Source organism: Empidonax traillii, unplaced genomic scaffold (assembly GCF_003031625.1).
Source record: "Empidonax traillii isolate 1590-97213 ecotype Southwest subspecies unplaced genomic scaffold, ASM303162v1 scaffold97:size1219025, whole genome shotgun sequence".
NCBI lineage: Eukaryota > Metazoa > Chordata > Aves > Passeriformes > Tyrannidae > Empidonax > Empidonax traillii.
In genome coordinates, this window is record NW_020955290.1 from 1,152,159 (window position 1) to 1,163,265 (window position 11,107).

Sequence of the window (11,107 nt, forward strand, 5' to 3'; positions counted from 1 at the left end):
GGTTGCACAAAAATTCTGGTATCCACCTTTTCACCAAACATGCCATTTACCTTCTTTAAAGAGATTGAACTGCTAGTGTTTAATGACATTAGACCACCTGCAGTGACCTCCCCAGTCCTGTAAGAGATTGGACTAGGATGCTCATGGCTCCGTCAGCAGTGTGCTTTGCCAGTGTGTGCTTTGCTAACAATGTGCAGAGTGGCCACCCAGGCCAGGTGCCGAAGGCCTGCATAGAATCTTAGAATCATGGAATCAACTGGGTTGGAAAAGACGTCTGAGATCATCAGGTCCAACCCTTGATCCAACACCGTCATGGTTACTAGACCATGGCACTAAGTTCCACATCCAATCTTATCTTAAAAACCTCCAGGGATGGTGAATCCACCACCTCCCTGGACAGCCCATTCTAATGTCTGATCACTCTCTCTGTAAAAAATTGCTTCCTAATATCCAACCTAAACCTCCTCTGGCACAGCTTCAAGCCCCGTGCCCTCTTGTCCTACTGCTGGCTGTCTGGGAGAGGAGACCAACTCCCACCTGGCTACAACTTCCTTTCAGGTAGTTGTAGAGAGTGATGAGGTCTCCCCTGAGCCTTCTCTTCTCCCGACTAAACAAGTCCAGCTCCCTCAGCCTCTCCTCATAGGACATGCTCAAGTCCCTTTTGCCCTTGCTAGACAGATGAAGGCCATCTGACTCTAGCAGGCTACGTGCCATAGAATTTGCCTTGTGGTCAAAAAAATCAGAATCCTACCTGTGGCACCAGTCCTTTTTCCTACTCCTCATTCATCCCTGCAGGATGAGGTGAGCTGCAGGAACTGAAGTGAACACCACTTGTGCTCCTATCCCATTAACTAATGACCTAGTGCCTTCAAGTCCTTGTTATTTAGACTGGTACCTCTTTCGCTGATGCCATCAATGCCAGCCTGCAATCTGACACCACAGGCTACAAGGTGGGTGTTAAACAAGATAAGGAAGAGGCAAATCCTGCAAGGTGGGGCAGTGTTTCTTTTTCTTTACACAGATGACGCAGCTGTGATAACTCCCAGGAACATTCACACCCAGCCTGGAGGTATTCACAGAATCACAGAATCACAGAATCACATGGGTTGGAAAGGACCTCTGAGATCATCAAGTCCAACCCTTGATCCACTACCACCACAGTTACTAGACTATGACACTAAGTGCTACATCCAGTTTCTTCTTAAATACCTCCAGGTATTTAATACCTTCAGAATCCACCACCTCCCTGGGCAGCCCATTCCAATGACTGATTACCCTCTCTGTAAAGAATTTCTTCCTAATATCCAACTAAAGCCTCCCCTGGCAGAGCCTGAGATGCCCTCTTGTCCTACTGATAGCTGCCCGGGAAAAGAGACCAACCCTCACCTGGCTACAACCTCCCTTGAGGGAGTTGTAGAGAGTGATGAGGTCTCCTCTGAGCCTCCTCTTCTCCAGGCTAAACAACTCCAGCTCCCTCAGCCTCTCCTCATGGGACTTGTGTTCGAGTCTCTTCACCAGCCTGGTTGCTCTTCTCTGGACAAATAGGAGGAATAGCTTTTTGGAAAGTTTTTGATCTGTAAAGGGAAAGAACTTTTCACAAGGTAGATAGTCTGATATAGCCTGCAACAGATTCCCCGTTGCTATTCATCTCTTGCTGATGAGCCATAGTGGGCTACACTGACTTGAGAGACAGCTGCATCATCTTAGCAGGTGTCAAAGACTCCTGAAGCATCCCGTGCATTTGAATTGACATCTTTTTGTAGTGCTAGGGCTGATGAGCCTTGGCTAAGGACTGCTGCTAGAAGAGACTGTCTGGCTCTTTTTTTGTTCTGGTGGCTGGGGGTACTGCTTGCTGATTTAGAAAGGGTATAGACTGGGTTCACTTGAGCAGAGTTGCTGCCGAGATTAGGATTTTGGCCACCAGTTGTCCAAAAAGTCATGAAATACATCTTAAAACTGGATGCTGAATCATACAGAGCACTAGAGCTAACCATACAACTCGTAGCTCAGCTGCAATCTGGCACTGGCAGAAACTGGTGGTGAGAGAAATGAATTTGATTTGAGTCCAGGTTAACAGAAGAAAATAAGGTTGAGCTTAGTCAAGACTTCAGGGACTTGGAAGGGCATGCAGAAAATAATGTGTGTACAGGCAGCCAGCTGGCAGAGAAGTTGATGGGCCTTGTCAGGTTATGGCCAGGACTGGATATCACTTTGAACAAGGAGCATGTAGTGATTTACTTGGTGGCATGAAATAAGCAATTATTTCAATAGTCACTTTAGGGCAGAAGCCAAAAGATGCAAATCTGCTCTAGCAGCAAGAAGCTATTGCTTATGCTTCACATATTGTTGGATATTTGAAATATTACCATATGAGCAATGGGGATCAAGACAGTAAGAGTCTTCTGGGTAATTTAATTCTGATAATGAAGTTTCCAGGAGAGATTATGCCTCATATTTGGGAGAAGGCTTCAGGTCATTCAGAAAGTGGTGAAGAATCTTGGAAGCACTGTCAGATCAGGGTTAGGATGGTCCTCCTGGAAGTAGATGAAGTAGAATTAAAGCTAAATGGACAGAAATAGTAATAGTTCATGTTTAGTTGATTTCACTTTCATGTTATCAAGGTCAACTGACTGAAACATTTTGCTTCATCTAGAAGAGACCAACGGATTATAGTCCCTTCATTGTGTAGAAATACTACTTCTTGAGATGTATGTCTTCCTGAGGTCATGTTTGCAGAGTGCAGATTGGATTTAGCTGAAAGCATGTCTGTAATATGATCCATATCACTGGCTTTTATCAACCTGTGTTTGCATTCAATACTTCTTAGTAATAGACAGAAAAATCAGCCATTCTGATTTCACGATATCCAAAAAATGTACAATTGTTGTAATGATTTCTAGGTCAAGCTCACAAGTACTGACCAATCTGAAAAGAGATGTAATCATTATTTATCTTGACTAGATCTTGTGACAAGTTCAGGAAAATTCTACCCTTTTTCTCGTATTTTGGTAAATGTGCTGAAATTTGTAGAAAACCATGAAAGAGCCTTTTTGAAAACAGTGTGCAATTCTATTTCATATCTACCTTTTTTTTTTTTTCTGTTCAAGACAAACTATTTCAGCTAATAGAACATAGTTATTCTCCTAATCAATCTATTCCATTTGCCCTTTAGGTGACATTTAGGTCATGGGATAATTGCCACATTAAACTATACTCTCTGTAAAATAAAGAATACATCTAATTTTTAAACTCTTGGTGCAGTATTTTCACTGATCCTTTCAGGTTTTCCCACTCTGAGAAACAAAAAATTATTACTGCTGTTTGCTTCCTTTCTCCATTACTTTCATATTTGACATCTCTGTCATCATCACTTGCCTCCTTCCTAATGTCTTCATACAATCATAGAAGAATCAAAGATTCTCTAGTTCCAACACCCCTGCCATGGGCAGGGACACCTACCATTAAGTTGGTCAAATCCCCATCCAACCTGGCCTTGAACACTTCCAAGAATAGAGAATCCACAACTTCTCTGAGCAACATTTTATGGTCCCTCACCACCCTCACACTAAAGAATTTCATCCTTATATCTGAACTAAATCTACCCTCTTTCAGTTTAAAGCCATTACCTTGCATCCTATCCCTACATGCCCTTGTCAAAAGGCCCTCTCCAGCTCTCTTATGGTCCCTTTTAGGTACTGGGTGGCTGCTGTAAGGTCTAATCTGAGCCTTCTCTTCTCCAAGCTGAACTACCCCAGCATTCTCAGCCATTCCTCTTAGGAGAGGGTGCTCCAACCCTCTGGCCATCTTCATGCCCCTCCTCTGAACTCACTCCAGCAGTTCTATGTCATTCTTATGTCTTACTGTATTTAATGTTTACTTGTTATCAAAGATGATCCATAAAAGGATTATCCTTATTTCCTTTCTCTGTCCTTATTCTAGTTCCAGTGTTGTTATATAGTCACATTTTTAAAATGTAGTTTGTGACTAGTATTTAAATATATAAATGCATATTTTTCAAGTATCAATATACTATAAATAGATCACTGGTTTAATAAAATGTAATAAAATTATTTAATATTTATTTCATTTAAACAGGTAATTATATTGCACATTAATACATATCTTGAGAGAGAGTGAACTTGCTCTCTACAGTTACCTGAAAGGAGGTTGTAGTGAGGTGGGAGTCAGTCTCTTCTCCCAGGTAGCAAGTAATAGGACAAAAAGAAATAGCCTCAAGTTGTGCCAGGGTGGGGTTAGACTGAATATTAGGAAAAATTTCTTAACTGAAAGGCTGATTAGGCATTGAAACAGGTTGCCTAGGGAAGTGTGCAATTAACAGGCTCGGAAGCATTCAGAAAATGAGTAGATGTGGTGCTTAGAGACATGGTTTAGTGGTGGACTTGACAGTGTTAGGTTAGTGCTTGGACTCGATGGTCTTAGAGGTTTTTTCCAATCTTCATGATTCTATGATTCTCTTCATATAAGAATCAGGACACAAATGTATTCTATTTGACTGTGTTCTGTTCTCTCCTTTTTCCTTCCTTTTTGTAAAATTCCATTAGTCCTTCTAGCTGTTGCTGCACACTGAGCTGATATTTTCAGAGGAATACCTCATCACTCTCTACAACTGCTTGAAAGGAGGTTGTAGCCAGGTGGGCGTTGCTCTGTTCTCCGGGACAACTATCAGTAAGACAAGAGGGCATGGGCTTAAAGCAATGCCAGGGGAGGTTTAGGTTGGATATTAGGTAGCAATTTTTTACTGAGAGAGTATTCAGGCATTGTTCTGGTTTGCCCAGGGAGGCGGTGGATTCACCGTCCCTGCAGGTTTTTAAGATGAGACTGGATGTGGAACTTAGTGGCATAGTGTATAACCATGATGGGGTTGGATCAGGGGTTGGACTTGATGATCTCAGAGGCCTTTTCTAACCCAGCTGATTCTATGATTCTATACCTACAGCAACTCTAGTACTATTCTGAAAAGTAATAGATAATGTTGACAAGACTTTTGTGTATAATTAGCATATACAATTAACTGGATTTTTCCCATAGGCATTGTTTCCTTTTTTACTGAACTTGAATTTAGTCTGCCAAAAGTTTGAGTGCTTTCACAGATGGTTTCAATTTTAGGTACTGTTCATAATTTTTTTCTTTGGAAAACTTGGTAAGGTCATGGTAGACCCTTTCTCTGGGTCGCCTGAGGGCCTGGCTAACAACTCACTAGCACACATCCCTGAAAGGTCCTTCATCAATTGAAAGAGCAGGTTGTAGGACCATACTTTGTTACCCAGTCATCAGTTTATGGGAGGAGGATCTTCTAGAAGAATCTGTCTAGGACCTTAGGTGAAGGACCTAGAAGAAAACATGGAAGAATAAAGCTACCTTTATTTCTTTGGAAAGCAAACCACAATGCTCATAAAACCTTACCCTTCTCAGGGTACTCTTTGAATTCTGTTCTTCTTTTTATATTCTATCTCCTAATCCAATAATGAAGATAAAGATTATTGGACTGCAGTTTCATTCATTGCTCATGAAAAGCCACCTGAAAAATGTTACCATTTTCTGTTTATATTCCTGTGTTTTAAACTGTAGTTTATTCTTGTAAGTAGGCTAAATGTGATCATACATGATTTGCATTCCTGTGCTCTTCAAAGAGTACATGATTTGAAACCTCTGGATGGATGCTATTCGGATCTGAAGGTTTGTTACCATTAATCTTACATACTTCTTTAAAATACTACTGATCTGAAATGTACTGTCAGGTTTTTAGGCAATAGAGACAGTTTCTTAGACATGTTGTCTTCTATTCCTTTGACAAATTGTTATTTTTCCTTTTCTTTTTCTGCAACTTTTTTCAAGTTCCGTATCTCTCAATAATCTGTCAGTTTTAAGTACTAAGAAGGCTTAGTGCCAATCTTGTTCATTTTTCATCATTTTAACAATTTGTGTGTGGCAAACATTACCTTTTTAATTTTTTAATTATATTTTTATACAGGATCAGTCAGAATAGGATCCTCTTTTTTACATTAACTTCTTAGGTATTGCGGTTATTAAATTAAGGTTAGTAAATGTTATCCACTGAGGATTAAGGTGGCTTGCTCAAAGTTGAATTCTCTTACCCTGGGAGCTTGGATTGTCTTTGGTGGAATGACTTTTGTCTTCTCTTTTGAGAAGACTTCTACATTTGTTGCACTTAATAGTCTGTACAGGTTATTAACTGTTAGAGCTGATAATGCAGGCTCCATTGCTGCCAGCTATCCTAGGCAGTCCATTGCACTCATTTTCTCTTTTGTTCTTCCTTTGGGGAGAATAATGGAATTTGATAAAAGATTTGGACTTTTGACTCTGGCTTTATGACAGAATTAATCTAAAGGCTTTTTAATATCCTCATCACCTCAAGGAACACTGTTTAATCCAGTATTGGTGCACAGTGAGCAAGTTCAATTCAGAGATGCTTTGTAAAGTATGTAAATCAGTGATAATGAAATTTCAGTGATTTCTCTGGCTGATCGAGAAGCTAAGTTGCGAAGCAATAGATAAGGTGTAAGAAAGACAACCCAAGCTGATACAACACAGAATGGGGACATGAATGCAAAAGTGGACAGTAGACATTTCCCCAGAGATCAAAGGCAGAGTTCCTTTCAGCATTCCAAGGGAATTAAAAGGCAAACTCAGGAGTTGTGATATATTCCTGTCTTAGACTAGATGCTTGAAAGCTTTCACGTCTCTTAGTATTTACATTTTTTGCACTTTTTATGTTATTTTAAACAAACTTGTAAAGTTATTTTCCTATGACAATGTCTGCCTTCTATTTCTGCTTCATGAACAAACTATTAATAGCAACAAATCTCCTGTACATCCTGTTACTTTTTCAGTGTGAAGTATCACTAGATATGAACAGCAGTATTGAAGCACTCTAGGTAAACAAATGAACATTTTTTTATTTTTTTTTTTTTTACTGACATGAAATGCAAAAAATTACATTTGCCAGATGAGGTTAGTTCTCCACGCCCTTATTCCAGTTTCTTTGTATGCTACTTGGAAGACTTCAGTATGTAGTTTCTCATTAATATCAAAGTGATGATTTGGGATTTGGAACTTGCAGAAAACATTTGTAATAATAATGTGGAAAAATCCATTAGAATCCATTTTATAGTAAGCATGGTGGCATGGATCATAGTATACCAGATAAAGGGAGCCCCTGGTGGTCTAGTGGTTAAGGACGTGGCGCTATCACCGCCGAGGCCCGGGTTCGATTCCCGATCAGGACACTCCCCAGGCAGATGGAGCTCGTTAGCCCTGTAAGGCAATCCATCTACGTCCTGAGGATCTCGCTGCCACTGTCCAAGCTTGCTTGGCCCTGGCAGATGAACCTTAGGATTAAAGGGTGGGCTCAGTTCCGCGCACACTGTGTCTCACCTAAAAAATCCAATGCACAGGCTGGAAGGTGTAAAGACCTTCCCCGGTTCTTTGTTTGCGAAGAGACTGGCCATTACATTGTACCAGATAAAATAGTGAAAGACAAAAGTTGCTGAAGTGTGTCCGGAGAAGGGCAACAAAGCTGGTGAAGGGTCTAGAGGAGGACCCACTGAAGTTGTTTAGTCTGGAGACGAGGAGGTTCAGGAGAGACCTTGTCACTCTCTACAACTGTCGGAAAGGAGGTCACAGTGAAATGAGAGTCGGCCTCTTCTTCTGTGCCTGTGACAGGACACAAGGAAATGGCCTCAAGCTGCACCAGGGGAGGTTCAGGTTGGACATCAGGAAGAATTTCTTCACTGAAAGGGTGGTTAAGCATTGGAATGGGTTGCCCAAGGTGGTGGTGGAGACACTGTTCCTAGAAGGGTTCCAGAAATGACTGGATGTTGCACTTAGTGTGTGGTCTAATTGATGTGGTGGTGTTTTTTCAGAGGTTGGACTCCATGATCTTGGAGGTCTTTTCCAACTTTAATGATTCTATGATTCTGTGATATGAAATAATAATTCCCCTTCTCTGTTCCCAGTTTGGGACACACACACAAACCCACAAACACACACCCTGCCAACAACTGCATAAAATGAGAACATCTTATTGAATACACTTTTCATGGCTTACTTGGCTATGACTGCTGGTTATAAAATGCTGATTAAATTTCAAAACTATCCAAGTAAACTTACTGTAGTTTTGTAGGGCAGTCCACGTGTTCTTCAGTGAATGTAGTTTTGGAGCTATAAGAAAAACAACAAAATGCAAAGGTGAAGTCAGGTCTTGCAGTCTCTTGTTCACAGGACAGATCAGAATAATCACAACAAGTCTGAAAGATTACACAGGTTTCATGTTCAAATTTTTATCTTGTTTTTATTCAAGTTTCTGTGGGTATCCCTCAAAGCAAAGCTGCATTTTATCAACTCCAAACTTTACCTGGGCAACAGCTTATACTTCTGTTGCACCATCCCAGACAGTCACTTACAAAATCAATTTTAAAAACAGTGTAGAAGTGTTGATTCTTTTTTTCCAAGGTCTTTCTACAAGAAAAAAAATACCTCTGTTGAGAGTGACTGTAGGCTAGACAGTGGCTATTCTGAGGACTCTAGATTTAACCTGCTCGTTATATGACTTATATGGCTTAGGTGACTGCTTAGGTGACAGTGTCAAGGGCTGCTGTCTTGTTAGGAATGCTCCAAATTCCCCTGAAATCTAGAGGAAGTCAAAGATGATCTGTATGTGCAATGCATATGTGCAGGGCTGAGTGCTCTGCAAGATCTGAGTACTTCTGTCTTCTGCTATTAGTAAATTTAGATAGTATTTTATTTGTGAATATAATGATCAATTGCCATTTTTTCTAGCTCAGCAACCTAGGGATGCAAGCCTAGCGGTTAGCTAAAAGGCTAACTAAAGACTTTTAAGTGATGACCATCTCTTTGAAGCTTCAACGTTTCTCACTACCAGGATTTTTTTAATACTGCAAGGGTAAAAAAAAATAAAATTCATCATACTAGCTGTGTGTATGGGATTTGGCCCTGTGCAGCCAAACCAGGACATTTCTTACAGCATTTAGCTCTTAAGTCTCACGCTGAGTTTTGCAGGGCTCAAGCAGCCACTGATGTTTTCTCCTGGATAAAGATCTTAGCTTTAACAAACTGTCAAACAAAATCAAAAAGAATTTTTTGCTGTGTGGAATCACCATATATTGTTCCTCTTTTGCTTACAGTACTCCTTAAAAAAACCCAAAACAATACTATGTCTGCTTCTTTCATTTGCTTGTTTTGTATCATTTTAGGTTATGGCTGAGGCTCACTGTGATTCTTTCCCATCTATGTTGTTTTCATGGTTGTACGAGTTCCCACATTAGACTGGAAACTATATATATCTGTCTTATCTCTTAACAGACAGATATCTGCAGACATGCAGGAATAGTCTGCAGAGAGAGGAACTCTTCTTTCTTCCTGATTTGTTTCTGTAATGTGAAGTCGTTTTTCCTCCCCTTCCTTTTATAGTAGGCTCTGTGTGAGTTCTTGGTTTGTGCTTGATGATTCACTGCAGACCATACTGCTGAGTAGATCTTCTGAGTTTAGGAATTGCTGATGATCCTTAGAAAACAACGTAAGAGCAGAATTTTCCCCAGTGAATGCCTTTTCTGCACATTCACATCAGAGACCTCCCCAGATGGCTTCCAGCACAGCATAAGAATTTTCTCAGGAGTGCTTGAGGCTTCATGAGCCAAGAAGGACCCATCTGAAGTGTGTAATTAAAGCAACATCCCCTCACAAGGAATTAGGTATCCTGTTTCTGACACACAGATTCAAACAATATTAATCTGTGCAAAAGGCCTTCCATTTGCTGAAGCAGTAGTATTGCTACAACTGTTTTGTTTTTTTCTTTTTTTCTTTTGGGAATTTACATCACTGCTTAATTAGAAAAGGGCAACCTTAGTCTCGGTGGACCAGACCTCTTACACCCATCAACATTTTTGCCCTCCTCCTGCTCTTCAAGATATACTTTGATTTGTAATCATGTTTCAGTCCATCTACAGGGGAAAACAAAACAAACCCAAATTATACAGTTCATCTTAGTGTGTCGTATTTTTGCTTCTGTTTCACAGACTGCTCTTTGGTGATGTCTTTTGGTGTTTGGAAGTAGAGAAAAGGAAATTTAGTTTGAAAAATGATGTTTCCAAAAGTGAGAAACTTGTTTGAAACATGAGAGAAGGAAAAAAAAGGAAGCAGCTCTCTGATAAAAAGAACAGGGAGGATTGTGCCTGAGTACCGGTAATGTCTTGGAGAAGGGTCCATCTTTTTTAGTTGTGATTTGACTGTTTTCTCTACTGTGATAGCATCATGCCACTGATGCAGAGATGCTCTGAGAGCAACACCAAGACACTAAGCCCTGTGACAAATAAGCAACCAGGAAATGTTTTTAGTAGCAGCATTTTTGTTCTTCCCTTGCCAGCTGTTCATGCAGAGGATACGCGAAATCCTGCAGAGATTTTGAAGTCCTCATAACTGGATTAAACAGTACAGATATCAAACAGGAAGGATTTTTTTACTGGGCCAGGTGCAAGTGGTGCTGCTTTAGCAATGTAAGGGTCTTTCTTATTGCATTCTGGCACTACAGACTCTTGTTTATGCAGGAAATCCATTCAGCACACATAGTACTAGAGGCACACTAGCTCTTAAGATCAGGTGGCTTAAAAGTTGGCAGTACTTGTGGGTTCTGAAGATGTCTTTCCACTCATGCTCTTAGCTCCAGCCAAGAGTCCACACCTGTGAGTGAAAGAGGCATTTTTACAAGCAAAATAAAGTAAGCAGGACAGACATAATAATGGCAGTATCACAAAGAAAATGAAAAAACCCTCACTTCAGGAAAAAAAAATCTATAATTGAAATTTTTATATTATTTATATGTCTCACAGCACAGCCCCCCCTTTTTTATTTTGTACTGTCAGTATATTATACCTAGTCTTCAAATGTTTTTTAGGAAATACTACAGATCTAAAATCCAAGTCCATGTGTCAGGGGCAGAAAATTGTGGTAGATACTTTCTGATAAAGTAAAGATCATTCCATATCCTCTATCTCTGTAAAATTATTCAGGAGCGAGGGAGCCCCTGGTGGTGAAGTGGTTAAAGCACAGC

At 40.3% G+C, this 11,107-nt stretch overlaps 1 protein-coding gene and 1 non-coding gene across 3 annotated transcripts in view; both read left to right on the forward strand.

The window, feature by feature from the left end:
* Nucleotides 1-11,107, forward strand: part of LOC114056567 (ADAMTS-like protein 1) — a 116,425-nt gene that overhangs the window by 68,760 nt on the left and 36,558 nt on the right. The window lies entirely within an intron of this gene.
* On the forward strand, nt 7,196-7,268 carry TRNAD-AUC. The gene has a single exon. It is a non-coding gene; the product is annotated as a tRNA-Asp (tRNA).